Genomic DNA, 16,935 nt, shown 5'->3' on the forward strand with positions numbered 1-16,935 from the left:
ATGGTGCAGTGGGGAAGGCAGTGTGTAGCATGGTATGGGGCAGTGGGGAAGGCAGTGAGTTGCATGGTATGGGGCAGTGTAGAAGGCAGTGAGTAGCATGGTATGGGGCAGTGGGGAAGGCAGTGAGTAGCATGGTATGGGCAGTGGGGAAGGCAGTGAGTAGCATGGTATGGAGACTGGGGAAGGCAGTGAGTAGCATGGTATGGAGAGTGGGGAAGGCAGTGAGTAGCATGGTATGGGGCAGTGGGGAAGGCAGTGAGCAGCATGTTATGGAGAGTGGGGAAGGCAGTGAGTAGCATGGTATGGGGCAGTGGGGAAGGCAGTGAGCAGCATGGTATGGGGCAGTGGGGAAGGCAGTGAGTAGTATGGTATGGAGAGTGGGAAAGGCATTGAGTAGCATGGTATGGGGCAGTGGGTAAGGCAGTCATTAGCATGGTATGGGGCAGTGGGAAAGGCAGTGAGTAGCATGGTATGGGGCAGTCGGGAAGGCAGTGAGTAGCATGGTATGGGGCAGTGGGGAAGGCAGTGAGTTGCATGGTATGGGGCAGTGGAGAAGGCACTGAGTAGCATGGTATGGGGCAGTGGGGAAGGCAGTGAGTAGCATGCTATGGGGCAGTGGGGAAGGCAGTGAATAGCATGGTATGGGGCAGTGGGGAAGGCAGTGAGTAGCATGGTATGGAGACTGGGGAAGGCAGTGAGTAGCATGGTATGGAGAATGGGGAAGGCAGTGAGCAGCATGGTATGGAGAGTGGGGAAGGCAGTGAGTAGCATGGTATGGGGCAGTGGGGAAGTCAGTGAGTAGCATGGTCTGGGGCAGTGTGGAAGGCAGTGAGTAGCATGGTATGGAGAGTGGGGAAGGCAGTGAGAAACATGGTAAGGGCCAGTGGGGAAGGCAGTGAGCAGCATGGTATGGAGAGTGGGGAAGGCAGTGAGTAGCATGGTATGGGGCAGTGGGGAAGTCAGTGAGTAGCATGGTATGGGGCAGTGGGGAAGGCAGTGAGTAGCAAGGTATGGAGAGTGGGAAAGCAGTGAGTAGCATGGTATGGAGCGTGGGGAAGCAGTGAGTAGCATGGTATGGAGCAGTGGGGAAGGCAGTGAGTAGCATGTTATGGGGCAGTGGGGAAGGCAGTGAGTAGCATGGTATGGGGGAATGGGGAAGACAGTTAGTAGCTTGGTATGGAGAGTGGGGAAGCAGTGAGTAGCATGGTATGGGGCAGTGGGGAAGGCAGTGAGTAGCATGGTATGGGGCAGTGGGAAAGGCAGTGAGTAGCATGGTATGGGGCAGTGGGGAAGGCAGTGAGTAGCATGGTATGGTGCAGTGGGGAAGGCAGTGTGTTGCATGGTATGGGGCAGTGGGGAAGGCAGTGAGTTGCATGGTATGGGGCAGTGTAGAAGGCAGTGAGTAGCATGTTATGGGGCAGTGGGGAAGGCAGTGAGTAGCATGGTATGGGCAGTGGGGAAGGCAGTGAGTAGCATGGTATGGAGAGTGGGGAAGGCAGTGAGTAGCATGGTATGGGGCAGTGGGGAAGGCAGTGAGTAGCATGGTATGGGGCAGTGGGGAAGGCAGTGAGCAGCATGTTATGGAGAGTGGGGAAGGCAGTGAGTAGCATGGTATGGGGCAGTGGGGAAGGCAGTGAGCAGCATGGTATGGGGCAGTGGGGAAGGCAGTGAGTAGCATGGTATGGAAAGTGGGAAAGGCAGTGAGTAGCATGGTATGGGGCAGTGGGGAAGGCAGTCATTAGCATGGTATGGGGCAGAGGGAAAGGCAGTGAGTAGCATGGTATGGGGCAGTTGGGAAGGCAGTGAGTAGCATGGTATGGGACAGTGGGGAAGGCAGTGAGTTGCATGGTATGGGGCAGTGGAGAAGGCAGTGATTAGCATGGTATGGGGCAGTGGGGAAGGCAGTGAGTAGCATGGTATGGGGCAGTGGGGAAGGCAGTGAGTAGCATGGTATGGGGCACTGGGGAAGGCAGTGAGTTGCATGGTATGGGGCAGTGGGGAAGGCAGTGAGTAGCATGGGATGGAGCAGTGGGGAAGGCAGTGAGTAGCATGGTATGGGGCAGTGGGGAAGCAGTGAGTAGCATGGTATGGGCAGTGGGGAAGGCAGTGAGTAGCATGGTATGGGGCAGTGGGGAAGGCAGTGAGTAGCGAGGTATGGAGAATGGGGAAGGCAGTGAGGAGCATGGTATGGAGAGTGGGGAAGGCAGTGAGTAGCATGGTATGGGGCAGTGGGGAAGGCAGTGAGCAGCATGTTATGGAGAGTTGGGAAGGCATTGAGTAGCATGGTATGGGGCAGTGGGGAAGGCAGTGAGCAGCATGGATTGGGGCAGTGGGGAAGGCAATGAGTAGCATGGTATGGAGAGTGGGAAAGGCAGTGAGTAGCATGGTATGGGGCAGTGGGGAAGGGAGTGAGCAGCATGGTATGGGGCAGTGGGGAAGCAGTGAGTAGAATGTTATGGGGCAGTGGGGAAGGCAGTGAGTAGCATGGTATGGGGCAGTGGGGAAGGCAGTGAGTAGCATGGTATGGGGCAGTCGGGAAGGCAGTGAGTAGCATGGTATGGGGCAGTGGGGAAGGCAGTGAGTTGCATGGTATGGGGCAGTGGAGAAGGCAGTGAGTAGCATGGTATGGGGCAGTGGGGAAGGCAGTGAGTAGCATGGTATGGGGCGTTGGTGAAGGCAGTGAGTAGCATGGTATGGGGCAGTGGGGAAGGCAGTGAGTAGCATGGTATGGGGCAGTGGGGAAGGCAGTGAGCAGCATGGTATGGAGAGTGGGGAAGGCATTGAGTAGCATGGTATGGGGCAGTGGGGAAGGCAGTGAGCAGCATGGTATGGAGAGTGGGGAAGGCAGTGAGTAGCATGGTATGGGGCAGTTGGGAAGGCAGTGAGCAGCATGGTATGGAGAGTGGGGAAGACAGTGAGTAGCATGGTATGGGGCAGTGAGGAAGGCAGTGAGCAGCCTGCTATGGAGCAGTGGAGAAGCAGTGAGTAGCATGGTATGGGGCAGTGGGGAAGGCAGTGAGCAGCATGTTATGGAGAGTGGGGAAGGCAGTGAGTAGCATGGTATGGGGCAGTGGGGAAGTCAGTGAGTAGCATGGTCTGGGGCAGTGGGGAAGGCAGTGAGTAGCATGGTATGGAGAGTGGGGAAGGCAGTGAGAAGCATGGTATGGGCCAGTGGGGAAGGCAGTGAGCAGCATGGTATGGAGAGTGGGGAAGGCAGTGAGCAGCATGGTATGGGGCAGTGGGGAAGTCAGTGAGTAGCATGGTATGAGCCATTGGGGAAGGCAGTGAGTAGCAAGGTATGGAGAGTGGGGAAGCAGTGAGTAGCATGGTATGGAGAGTGGGGAAGCAGTGAGTAGCATGGTATTGAGCAGTGGGGAAGACAGTGAGTAGCATGTTATGGGGCAGTGGGGAAGGCAGTGAGTAGCATGGTATGGGGCAGTGGGGAAGGCAGTGAGTACCATGGTATGGGGCAGTGGGGAAGACAGTGAGTAGCTTGGTATGGAGAGTGGGGAAGGCAGTGAGTAGCATGGTATGGGGCAGTGGGGAAGGCAGTGAGTAGCAAGGTATGGGGCAGTGGGAAAGGCAGTGAGTAGTATGGTATGGGGCAGTGGGGAAGGCAGTGAGTAGCATGGTATGGTGCAATGGGGAAGGCAGTGTGTAGCATGGTATGGGGCAGTGGGGAAGGCAGTGAGTTCCATGGTATGGGGCAGTGTAGAAGGCAGTGAGTAGCATGGTATGGGGCAGTGGAGAAGGCAGTGAGTAGCATGGTATGGGCAGTGGGGAAGGCAGTGAGTAGCATGGTATGAGGCAGTGGGGAAGGCAGTGAGCAGCAAGGTATGGAGACTGGGGAAGGCAGTGAGTAGCATGGTATGGAGAGTGGGGAAGGCATTGAGTAGCATGGAATGGGGCAGTGGGGAAGGCAGTGAGCAGCATGGTATGGAGAGTGGGGAAGGCAGTGAGTAGCATGGTATGGGGCAGTGGGGAAGGCAGTGAGCAGCATGGTATGGAGAGTTGGGAAGGCATTGAGTAGCATGGTATGGGGCAGTGGGGAAGGCAGTGAGCAGCATGGAATGGGGCAGTGGGGAAGGCAATGAGTAGCATGGTATGGAGAGTGGGAAAGGCAGTGAGTAGCATGGTATGGGGCAGTGGGGAAGGGAGTGAGCAGCATGGTATGGGGCAGTGGGGAAGCAGTGAGTGGAATGTTATGGGGCAGTGGGGAAGGCAGTGAGTAGCATGGTATGGGGCAGTGGGGAAGGCAGTGAGTAGCATGGTATGGGGCTGTGGGGAAGGCAGTGAGTAGCATGGTATGGGGCAGTGGGGAAGCAGTGTGTACCATGGTATGGGGCAGTGGGGAAGGCAGTGATTAGCATGGTATGGGGCAGTGGGGAATGCAGTGAGTAGCATGGTATGGAGAGTGAGGAAGGCAGTGAGTAGCATGGTATAGGGCAGTGGGGAAGCAGTGAGTCGCATGGTATGGAGAGTGGGGAAGGCAGTGAGTAGCATGGTATGGGGCATTGGGGAAGGCAGTGAGTAGCAAGGTATGGAGAGTGGGGAAGCAGTGAGTAGCATGGTATGGAGAGTGGGGAAGCAGTGAATAGCATGGTATGGAGCAGTGGGGAAGGCAGTGAGTAGCATGTTATGGGGCAGTGGGGAAGGCAGTGAGTACCATGGTATGGGGCAGTGGGGAAGACAGTGAGTAGCTTGGTATGGAGAGTGGGGAAGGCAGTGAGTAGCATGCTATGGGGCAGTGGGGAAGGCAGTGAGTAGCATGGTATGGGGCAGTCGGGAAGGCAGTGAGTAGCATGGTATGGGGCAGTGGGGAAGGCAGTGAGTAGCATGGTATGGGGCAGTGGGGAAGGCAGTGAATAGTATGGTATGGAGAGTGCGGAAGGCAGTGAGTAGCATGGTATGGAGACTGGGGAAGGCAGTGAGTAGCATGGTATGGAGAGTGGGGAAGGCAGTGAGTAGCATGGTATGGAGTGTGGTGAAGGCAGTGAGTAGCATGGTATGGGGCAGTGGGAAAGGCAGTGAGTAGTATGGTATGGGGCAGTGGGGAAGGCAGTGAGTAGCATGGTATGGTGCAGTGGGGAATGCAGTGTGTAGCATGGTATGGGGCAGTGGGGAAGGCAGTGAGTTGCATGGTATGGGGCAGTGTAGAAGGCAGTGAGTAGCATGGTATGGGGCAGTGGGGAAGGCAGTGTGTAGCAAGGTATGGAGAGTGGGGAAGCAGTGAGTAGCATGCTTTGGAGAGTGGGGAAGCAGTGAGTAGCATGGTATGGAGCAGTGGGGAAGGCAGTGAGTAGCATGGTATGGGGCAGTGGGGAAGGCAGTGAGTAGCATGGTATGGGGCAGTGGGGAAGGCAGTGAGTAGCATGGTATGGGGCAGTGGGAAAGGCAATGAGTAGCATGGTATGGGGCAGTGGGGAAGGCAGTGAGTAGCATGGTATGGTGCAGTGGGGAAGGCAGTGAGTAGCATGGTATGGGGCAGTGGGGAAGGCAGTGAGTTGCATGGTATGGGGCAGTGTAGAAGGCAGTGAGTAGCATGGTATGGGGCAGTGGTGAAGGCAGTGAGTAGCATGGTATGGGGCAGTGGGGAAGGCAGTGAGTAGCATGGTATGGGGCACTGGGGAAGGCAGTGAGTTGCATGGTATGGGGCAGTGGGGAAGGCAGTGAGTAGCATGGGATGGAGCAGTGGGGAAGGCAGTGAGTAGCATGGTATGGGGCAGTGGGGAAGCAGTGAGTAGCATGGTATGGGCAGTGGGGAAGGCAGTGAGTAGCATGGTATGGGGCAGTGGGGAAGGCAGTGAGTAGCGAGGTATGGAGAATGGGGAAGGCAGTGAGGAGCATGGTATGGAGAGTGGGGAAGGCAGTGAGTAGCATGGTACGGGGCAGTGGGGAAGGCAGTGAGCAGCATGTTATGGAGAGTTGGGAAGGCATTGAGTAGCATGGTATGGGGCAGTGGGGAAGGCAGTGAGCAGCATGGAATGGGGCAGTGGGGAAGGCAATGAGTAGCATGGTATGGAGAGTGGGAAAGGCAGTGAGTAGCATGGTATGGGGCAGTGGGGAAGGGAGTGAGCAGCATGGTATGGGGCAGTGGGGAAGCAGTGAGTGGAATGTTATGGGGCAGTGGGGAAGGCAGTGAGTAGCATGGTATGGGGCAGTGGGGAAGCCAGTGAGTAGCATGGTATGGGGCTGTGGGGAAGGCAGTGAGTAGCATGGTATGGGGCAGTGGGGAAGCAGTGTGTAGCATGGTATGGGGCAGTGGGGAAGGCAGTGATTAGCATGGTATGGGGCAGTGGGGAAGGCAGTGAGTAGCATGGTATGGAGAGTGAGGAAGGCAGTGAGTAGCATGGTATAGGGCAGTGGGGAAGCAGTGAGTCGCATGGTATGGAGAGTGGGGAAGGCAGTGAGTAGCATGGTATGGGGCATTGGGGAAGGCAGTGAGTAGCAAGGAATGGAGAGTGGGGAAGCAGTGAGTAGCATGGTATGGAGAGTGGGGAAGCAGTGAATAGCATGGTATGGAGCAGTGGGGAAGGCAGTGAGTAGCATGTTATGGGGCAGTGGGGAAGGCAGTGAGTACCATGGTATGGGGCAGTGGGGAAGACAGTGAGTAGCTTGGTATGGAGAGTGGGGAAGGCAGTGAGTAGCATGGTATGGGGCAGTGGGGAAGGCGGTGAGTAGCATGGTATGGGGCAGTCGGGAAGGCAGTGAGTAGCATGGTATGGGGCAGTGGGGAAGGCAGTGAGTAGCATGGCATGGTGCAGTGGGGAAGGCAGTGTGTAGGATGATATGGGGCAGTGGGGAAGGCAGTGAGTTGCATGGTGTGGGGCAGTGTAGAAGGCAGTGAGTAGCATGGTATGGGGCAGTCGGGAAGGCAGTGAGTAGCATGGTATGGGCAGTGGGGAAGGCAGTGAGCAGCAAGGTATGGAGACTGGGGAAGGCAGTGAGTAGCATGGTATGGAGAGTGGGGAAGGCATTGAGTAGCATGGTATGGGGTAGTGGGGAAGGCAGTGAGCAGCATGGTATGGAGAGTGGGGAAAGCAGTGAGTAGCATGGTATGGGGCAGTGGGGAAGGCAGTGAGCAGCATGGTATGGAGAGTGGGGAAGGCAGTGAGTAGCATGGTGTGGGGCAGTGAGGAAGGCAGTGAGCAGCATGGTATGGTGCAGTGGAGAAGCAGTGAGTAGCATGGTATGGGGCAGTGGGGAAGGCAGTGAGCAGCATGGTATGGAGAGTGGGGAAGGCATTGAGTAGCATGGTATGGGGTAGTGGGGAAGGCAGTGAGCAGCATGGTATGGAGAGTGGGGAAAGCAGTGAGTAGCATGGTATGGGGCAGTGGGGAAGGCAGTGAGCAGCATGGTATGGAGAGTGGGGAAGGCAGTGAGTAGCATGGTATGGAGAGTGGGGAAGCAGTGAGTAGCGTTGTATGGAGCAGTGGGGAATGCAGTGAGTAGCATGGTGTGGGGCAGTGTAGAAGGCAGTGAGTAGCATGGTATGGGGCAGTCGGGAAGGCAGTGAGTAGCATGGTATGGGCAGTGGGGAAGGCAGTGAGCAGCAAGGTATGGAGACTGGGGAAGGCAGTGAGTAGCATGGTATGGAGAGTGGGGAAGGCATTGAGTAGCATGGTATGGGGTAGTGGGGAAGGCAGTGAGCAGCATGGTATGGAGAGTGGGGAAAGCAGTGAGTAGCATGGTATGGGGCAGTGGGGAAGGCAGTGAGCAGCATGGTATGGAGAGTGGGGAAGGCAGTGAGTAGCATGGTGTGGGGCAGTGAGGAAGGCAGTGAGCAGCATGGTATGGTGCAGTGGAGAAGCAGTGAGTAGCATGGTATGGGGCAGTGGGGAAGGCAGTGAGCAGCATGGTATGGAGAGTGGGGAAGGCAGTGAGTAGCATGGTATGGGGCAGTGGGGAAGTCAGTGAGTAGCATGGTATGGTGCAGTGGGGAAGGGAGTGTGTAGGATGGTATGGGGCAGTGGGGAAGGCAGTGAGTTGCATGGTATGGGGCAGTGTAGAAGGCAGTGAGTAGCATGGTATGGGGCAGTCGGGAAGGCAGTGAGTAGCATGGTATGGGGCAGTGGGGAAGGCAGTGAGCAGCAAGGTATGGAGACTGGGGAAGGCAGTGAGTAGCATGGTATGGAGAGTGGGGAAGGCAGTGTGTAGCAAGGTATGGAGAGTGGGGAAGCAGTGAGTAGCATGGTATGGAGAGTGGGGAAGCAGTGAGTAGCGTTGTATGGAGCAGTGGGGAATGCAGTGAGTAGCATGTTATGGGGCAGTGGGGTAGGCAGTGAGTAGCATGGTATGGGGCAGTGGGGAAGGCAGTGAGTACCATGGTATGGGGCAGTGGGAAAGGCAATGAGTAGCATGGTATGGGGCAGTGGGGAAGTCAGTGAGTAGCATGGTATTAGTGCAGTGGGGAAGGCAGTGAGTAGCATGGTATGGGGCAGTGGGGAAGGCAGTGAGTTGCATGGTATGGGGCAGGGTAGAAGGCAGTGAGTAGCATGGTATGGGCAGTGGGGAAGGCAGTGTGTAGCATGGTATGGAGAGTGGGAAAGGCAGTGAGTAGCATGGTATGGGGCAGTGGGGAAGGGAGTGAGCAGCATGGTATGGGGCAGTGGGGAAGCAGTGAGTATAATGGTATGGGGCAGTGGGGAAGGCAGTGAGTAGCATGGTATGGGGCAGTGGGGAAGGCAGTGAGTAGCATGGTATGGGGCAGTCGGGAAGGCAGTGAGTAGCATGGTATGGGGCAGTGGGGAAGGCAGTGAGTTGCATGGTATGGGGCAGTGGTGAAGGCAGTGAGTAGCATGGTATGGGGCAGTGGGGAAGGCAGTGAGTAGCATGGTATAGGGCAGTGGGGAAGGCAGTGAGTAGCATGGTATGGGGCAGTGGGGAAGGCAGTGAGCAGCATGGTATGGAGAGTGGGGAAGGCAGTGAGTAGCATGGTGTGGGGCAGTGAGGAAGGCAGTGAGCAGCATGGTATGGTGCAGTGGAGAAGCAGTGAGTAGCATGGTATGGGGCAGTGGGGAAGGCAGTGAGCAGCATGGTATGGAGAGTGGGGAAGGCAGTGAGTAGCATGGTATGGGGCAGTGGGGAAGTCAGTGAGTAGCATGGTATGGTGCAGTGGGGAAGGGAGTGTGTAGGATGGTATGGGGCAGTGGGGAAGGCAGTGAGTTGCATGGTATGGGGCAGTGTAGAAGGCAGTGAGTAGCATGGTATGGGGCAGTCGGGAAGGCAGTGAGTAGCATGGTATGGGGCAGTGGGGAAGGCAGTGAGCAGCAAGGTATGGAGACTGGGGAAGGCAGTGAGTAGCATGGTATGGAGAGTGGGGAAGGCAGTGTGTAGCAAGGTATGGAGAGTGGGGAAGCAGTGAGTAGCATGGTATGGAGAGTGGGGAAGCAGTGAGTAGCGTTGTATGGAGCAGTGGGGAATGCAGTGAGTAGCATGTTATGGGGCAGTGGGGTAGGCAGTGAGTAGCATGGTATGGGGCAGTGGGGAAGGCAGTGAGTACCATGGTATGGGGCAGTGGGAAAGGCAATGAGTAGCATGGTATGGGGCAGTGGGGAAGTCAGTGAGTAGCATGGTATTAGTGCAGTGGGGAAGGCAGTGAGTAGCATGGTATGGGGCAGTGGGGAAGGCAGTGAGTTGCATGGTATGGGGCAGGGTAGAAGGCAGTGAGTAGCATGGTATGGGCAGTGGGGAAGGCAGTGTGTAGCATGGTATGGAGAGTGGGAAAGGCAGTGAGTAGCATGGTATGGGGCAGTGGGGAAGGGAGTGAGCAGCATGGTATGGGGCAGTGGGGAAGCAGTGAGTATAATGGTATGGGGCAGTGGGGTAGGCAGTGAGTAGCATGGTATGGGGCAGTGGGGAAGGCAGTGAGTTGCATGGTATGGGGCAGTGGTGAAGGCAGTGAGTAGCATGGTATGGGGCAGTGGGGAAGGCAGTGAGTAGCATGGTATAGGGCAGTGGGGAAGGCAGTGAGTAGCATGGTATGGAGACTGGGGAAGGCAGTGAATAGCATGGTATGGAGAATGGGTAGCAGTGAGTAGCATGGTATGGGGGAGTGGGAAAGGCAGTGAGCAGCATGGTATGGAGAATGGGGAAGGCAGTGAGTAGCATGGCATGGGGCAGTGAGGAAGGCAGTGAGCAGCATGGTATGGGGCAGTGGGGAAGGCACTGAGTAGCATGGTATGGGGCAGTGGGATAGGCAGTGAGTAGCATGGTATGGGGCAGTGGGGAAGGCAGTGAGTAACATGGTATAGGGCAGTGCAGAAGGCGGTGAGTAGCATGGTATGGGGCAGTGGGGAAGGCAGTGAGTTGCATGGTATGGGGCAGTGGAGAAGGCAGTGAGTCGCATGGTATGGGGCAGTGGGAAAGGCAGTGAGTAGCATGGTATGGGGCAGTGAGGAAGTCAGTGAGTAGCATGGTATGGGGCAGTGGGGAAGGCAGTGAGTAGCATGGTATGGGGAAGTGGGGAAGCAGTGTGTAGCATGGTATGGGGCAGTGTGGAAGGCAGTGAGTAGCATGGTATGGGGCAGTGGGGAAGGCTGTCAGTAGCATGGTATGCAGAGTGAGGAAGGCAGTGAGTGGCATGGTATGGGGCAGTGGGGAAGCAGTGAGTAGCATCGTATGGAGAGTGTGGAAGGCAGTGAGTAACATGGTATTGGGCAGTGGCGAAGGCAGTGAGTAGCATGGTATGGAGACTAGGGAAGGCAGTGAGTAGCATGGTATGGAGAGTGGGGAAGGCAGTGAGTAGCATGGTATGGAGTGTGGGGAAGGCAGTGAGCAGCATGGTATGGGGCAGTGGGGAAGTGGTGAGTAGCATGGTTTGGGGCAGTGGGGAAGGTAGTGAGAAGCATGGTAAGGGGCAGTGGGGAAGGCAGTGAGTAGCATGGTATGGGGCAGTGGGGAAGGCAGTGAGTAGCATGGTATGGAGCAGTGGGGAAGGCAGTGAATAGCATGGTATGGGGCAGTGGGAAAGGCAGTGAGTAGCATGGTATGGGGCAGTGGGGAAGGCAGTGAGTAGCATGGTATGGTGCAGTGGGGAAGGCAGTGTGTAACATGGTATGGGGCAGTGGGGAAGGCAGTGAGTTGCATGGTATGGGGCAGTGTAGAAGGCAGTGAGTAGCATGGTATGGGGCAGTGGGGAAGGCAGTGAGTAGCATGGTATGGGCAGTGGGGAAGGCAGTGAGTAGCATGGTATGGGGCAGTGGGGAAGGCAGTGAGTAGCATGGTATGGGGCAGTGGGGAAGGCAGTGAGTAGCATGGTATGGTGAGTGGGGAAGGCAGTGAGCAGCATGGTATGGGGCAGTGGGGAAGGCAGTGAGCAGCATGGTATGGAGATTGGGGAAGGCAGTGAATAGCATGGTATGGGGTAGTGTGGAAGGCAGTGAGTAACTTGGTATGGGGCAGTGGGGAAGGCTGTGAGCAGCATGGTATGGGGCAGTGGGGAAGCAGTGAGTAGCATGGTATGGGGCAGTGGGGAAGCAGTGAGTAGCATGGTATGGAGAGTGGGGAAGCAGTGAGTAGCATGATATGGGGCAGTGGGGAAGCAGTGAGTAGCATGGTATGGGGCAGTGGGGAAGGCAGAGAGTAGCATGGTATGGGGCAGTGGGGAAGGCAGTGAGTAACTTGGTATGGAGAGTGGGGAAGGCAGTGAGTAGCATGGTATGGGGCAGTGGGGAAGGCTGTGAGCAGCATGGTATGGGGCAGTGGGGAAGGCAGTGAGTATCATGGTATGGAGAGTGGGGAAGGCAGTGAGTAGCGTGGTATGGGGCAGTGGGGAAGGCTGTGTGCAGCATGGTATGGGGCAGTGGGGAAGGCAGTGAGTATCATGGTATGGAGAGTGGGGAAGGCAGTGAGTAGCATGGTATGGGGCAGTGGGGAAGGCAGTGAGTAGCATGGTATGGGGCAGTGGGGAAGGCAGTGAGTAGCTGGGAATGGGGCAGTGGGGAAGGCAGTGAGTAGCATGGTATGGGGCAGTGGGGAAGCAGTGTGTAGCATGGTATGGAGAGTGGGGAAGCAGTGAGTAGCATGATATGGGGCTGTGGGGAAGCAGTGAGTAGCATGGTATGGGGCAGTGGGGAAGCAGTGAGTAGCATGGTATGGAGAGTGGGGAAGGCAGTGAGTAGCATGGTATGGGGCAGTGGGGAAGCAGTGAGTAGCATGGTATGGGGCAGTGGGGAAGCAGTGAGTAGCATGGTATGGGGCAATGGGGAAGGCAGTGAGTAGCGGGGCAGTGGGGAACAGTGAGTAGCATGGTATGGGGCAGTGGGGAAGGCAGTGAGTAGCATGGTATGGGGCAGTGGGGAAGGCAGTGAGTCGCATGGTATGGAGACTGGGGAAGGCAGTGAATAGCATGATATGGGGCAGTGGGGAAGGCAGTGAGTAGCATGGTATGGGGCAGTGTGGAAGGCAGTGAGTAGCATGGTATGGGGCAGTGGGGAAGCCAGTGAGTAGCATGGTATGGGGCAGTGGGGAAGGCAGTGAGTAGCATGGTATGGGGCAGTGGGGAAGGCAGTGAGTAGCATGGTATGGGGCAGTGGGGAAGGCAGTGAGTAGCATGGTATGGGGCAGTGGGGAAGGCAGTGAGTAGCATGGTATGGAGACTGGGGAAGGCAGTGAGTAGCATGGTATGGGGCAATGGGGAAGGCAGTGAGTAGCATGGTATGGGGCAGTGGGGAAGGCAGTGAGTAGCATGGTATGGAGAGTGGGGAAGGCAGTGAGTAGCATGGTATGGGGCAGTGGGGAAGGCAGTGAGTAGCATGGTATGGGGCAGTGGGGAAGGCAGTAAGTAGCATGGTATGGGGCAGTGGTGAAGGCAGTGAGTAGCATGGTATGGGGCAGTGGGGAAGGCAGTGAGTAGCATGGTATGGGGCACTGGGGAAGGCAGTGAGTAGCATGGTATGGGGCAGTGGGGAAGGCAGTGAGTAGCATGGTATGGGGCAGTGGGGAAGCAGTGAGTAGCATGGTATGGAGCAGTGGGGAAGGCAGTGAGTAGCATGGTATGGGGCAGTGGGGAAGGTAGTGAGTAGCATGGTATGGGGAAGTGGGGAAGCAGTGAGTAGCATGGTATGGGGCAGTGGGGAAGGTAGTGAGTAGCATGGTAGGGGGCAGTGGGGAAGCAGTGAGTAGCGTGGTAGCGGGCTGTCATGTTTGACCATTCACCACCTTGCCCCCATCAGTACCCCTCCTCTTTGTTATGATCTGGAGTGCACTGCCTGAAAGGGCAGTGGAACCAGATTCAATAACATCATTCAAAAGGAAATTGGATAAATACTTGAAAAGGAAAATTCTGCAGGGCTATGGGGAGAGAGCAGGGGATGGGATTAATTGAATAGCTCTTGCAAAGGGCCAGCACAGGTACCATGGGCCAAATGGCCGCATCCTGTGTATGTTTCTATCTGAGACCCAATTATACCAAAGACCAGGAGCCAGGTTTACAACTTTATAATTGTTAAATTTAAAGAGATGAGGGAAGGATTGAGACAAATGGATTGGAGGATTGACCCTGATTCAGAAACCATCATTCTAATTGGTCAAGTGGCTGCCACTGTGGAACTAAGGGAGGGGCGGTGGACAAGGGAAGACACATATAATGGAACTTTGAAAAGATAAATTGCAGATAGTGAGCAATTGAAATAGCTGTTCCAATGGGAGTTTGTTAGCTGCCACGTTCGGGGGGAATGGAGTGAGCCAATGGCACCTACTGAAGGTAGTCACTGTTGTACATCCCTGTGCTGTGAAGGGATTCTCTCTTTAAATAACACATTTATTGTATTGGGAATGGAAAGATCTCCTGCTGAAACTGCTCCCCTTTATTTACTGTATCGCTCAGGTTTTCAGAATGCAAATTAAAAATCAGATTTGACCACAGGTTAAACAGCAGCAAGACCAGTGTTTCATTCTTCTCATTCTACTCACACTTTGCGTTTCGTATAAGTCTTTTATTTATTTTATTTCTCCCATTAGGTCTCCTTTTGTCTTCTGCACAAATCACTTCTGCCCTTTAACCTTTTCCAGATCCCCACCGGAGCACTTCACAGGTCATTCTCTGGGGTCTTTAACCCGGAGTGGGTCTAGGGGAGTGGTCTCTCTACACCTCCCGGGCCTTGTATAAAAACCACTGGTCGATTTTAACCCAGAGTGGGTCTAGGGGAGTGGTCTCTCTGCACCTCCCGGGTCTGTATAAATACCGCCGGTCGATTTTAACCCGGAGTGGGTCTTGGGGAGTGATCTCTGTACCTCCCGGGTCTGTATAAATACTGCCGGTCGATTTTAACCCAGAGTGGGTCTTGGGGAGTGGTCTCTGCACCTCCCGGGTCTGTATAAATACCGCCGGTCGATTTTAACCCAGAGTGGGTCTTGGGGAGTGGTCTCTGCACCTCCCGGGTCTGTATAAAGACTGCCGCCCACTCCAGGCTGGGAAGAGGGCACAGAGTGTCTGCTGGAGATGAAGATCCGGTGGCCCCTGGCGGCCCGACAATTTCCAGGTAAATGGGGGAAGTGGGTTGGAGTTTGGGGCAAGGGGGATTTGTGGCCGCACAAAGGAGATGTTTTGACTTGCCTTGGATGGGGGGGGGGGGGACTGTGGATTCAGCAGGGGTCGGGGGGAAGAACTGTGGATTCGCGGAGGGGGGGAGAGTGTGCATTGAGCGGGGGCGGGGGGGAGGTGGACTCGGGGGGTAGGGGGAGTGTGGATTGAGCAGGGACGGGGGGGGGTGGACTCGGGGCGTGGGGGGGGTGGATTCAGGGGGTGGGGGAGAGTGTGGATTGAGCGGGGACGGAGGGGGTGGACTCGGGGGGTGGGGGGAGTGTGGATTGAGCGGGGACGGAGGGGGTGGACTCGGGGGGTGGGGGGAGTGTGGATTGAGCGGGGACGGGGGGGAGGTGGATTCGGTGGGTGGGGGGGGTGGATTCAGTGGACGCAGCCAAGATCTCACAAAGAGCTCAACAAGCTTCCCAGCTGGGCTGATTAATGATGAATGGTGTTCAGTAAGAATAAATGAAAGGTGCCGTATATATCGGGAACGGTAGCATAGTGGTTATATCATTGGATGAGTAATCCAGAGGCCTGGATTAATGATCCAGAGACATGAGTTCAAATCCCACCACAGCCGCTGGGGAATTTAAATTCAGTGAATAAATAAATCTGGAATAAAAATCCAGTGTCAGTAATGGTGACCATGAAACCACCGGATTGTCATAAAAACCCATCTGGTTCATTAATGGCCTTTAGGGAAGGAAATCTGCCGTCCTTGCCCGGTCTGGCCTATATGTGACTCCAGACCCAGTGCAATGTGGTTGACCCTTAACTGCCCTCTGAAATGGTCTAAAAAGCCACTCAGTTGTCATCATCATCATAGGCAGTCCCTCGGAATCGAGGAAGACTTGCTTCCACTCGAGAAGTGAGTTCTCAGGTGACTGAACAGTCTAATACAGGAATTACAGTCTCTGTCACAGGTGGGACACATTGTGGTTGAAGGAAAGGGTGGATGGGACTGGTTTGCCGCACTCTCCTTCTGCTACCTGCACTTGGTTTCTGCACGCTCTCGGCGACGAGACTCGAGGTGCTCAACGCCCTCCCGGATGCTCTTCCTCCACTTAGGGCGGTCTTTGGGCCAGGGATTCCCAGGTGCCAGTGGGGATGTTGCATTTTATCAGGGAGGCTTTGAGGGTGTCCTTGAAACGTTTCCTCTGCCCACCTGGGGCTCGCTTGCCGTGTCGGAGTTCCGAGTAGAGCACTTGCTCTCAGTTGTATAAGGCGGCTCACCACCTCCTTCTCTAAGGCAATTAGGGATGGGCAATAAATGCTGGCCTTGCTGGCGATGCCCACGAATAAATGAATAAAAATATTGGAAATAAACAATAGGAGGTAGCCGTGCTCCAGGGGAAGGACAGCACGTGTTGTGGGGTCGGTAAAGCAAACCCAGAACAATACTTTCAGATATAACCAGGGCAGGAGGGCACAGTCAGGATTGTAAAGGCCAAGTTCAGGACTCAGTTATTTGAAGACGGTGATCAAAAGCTGGAACAGGTTCCCAGGCGAGGCCAGAACACGGGACAGGTTTACAAACCGCTGGACGCTGCAATGGGACGATGGTAGTATTGGAATTCTGGAAGGATGAGATGAAGTGGACCGAGAGCCTTCTGTATCTGAACCTACATCAGAATCTTGTGTTGGGTATCGCACAATATTACTAAAACTGGCAACTTTTTACCTGATTTTCTGATCCTTTTAATAGCAACCTCCGTGGTAAAGGCAGCAAAGAACATATCCACAGCAGGAGTTCTGAGTTCAGTTGCAGTGTGTGTGTTTTTGGGCTGCCTGTTCACAGTGGGATTGTTGGTCAGTACAGGGCAATGTGGGCCAGCTAGGCTCAGGATATGTTTGAACAACTCGGCTACAAATTACTGATAATACACATTGGGGCAGATATCCCGGCCTCCCTGAGTCTGTACGGAGTGTGTACGGACCGGGGAAGGCATCACAAAAGCCGGTTTTCGGTGTGCAATGCACATGTGCTGAAAACCAGCTTTGAAACATACAAAAACATGTAAAAATAAAGTTTAAAAAGCACATTTTAACGTTAAAAACCCTGTCCACTAAGGTCAGTTTATTTTAAACCATTATGAAAAATCTTTTAAAAAAAAGTTTGAAAAATAATATTTTTTTCTAAGACATTTATTAACTTTAATTTAAATTAATCTTAAATATGTGATGTGTTTTTTCTATTTTTTACTTGTGTTTGGGTGTTGGGGGGGAGTGTTTCTCAATCATAATGAGAACTCCTACTGACCGAGTTCCCATTATTATGAATGAGAAAATACTTGACCTGGATTGGCTGCCCAGTGTCATGTCACTCCAGCTCCAACATACATCCGTCCTGACAGACACACGCTCCGATGTGCAGGGAGAGTAGGCCTCAGGACCGGGATCTCTGG

General features: G+C 54.8%; 1 protein-coding gene across 1 annotated transcript in view; it reads left to right on the plus strand.

The window, feature by feature from the left end:
- Positions 1 to 16,935, plus strand: part of LOC139250425 (immunoglobulin alpha-2 heavy chain-like) — a gene marked incomplete at its 3' end in the record, with an annotated part of 222,120 nt that overhangs the window by 187,135 nt on the left and 18,050 nt on the right. The gene's annotated exons all lie outside the window — the stretch shown is intronic.

Source organism: Pristiophorus japonicus, unplaced genomic scaffold, assembly GCF_044704955.1.
Source record: "Pristiophorus japonicus isolate sPriJap1 unplaced genomic scaffold, sPriJap1.hap1 HAP1_SCAFFOLD_370, whole genome shotgun sequence".
NCBI lineage: Eukaryota > Metazoa > Chordata > Chondrichthyes > Pristiophoridae > Pristiophorus > Pristiophorus japonicus.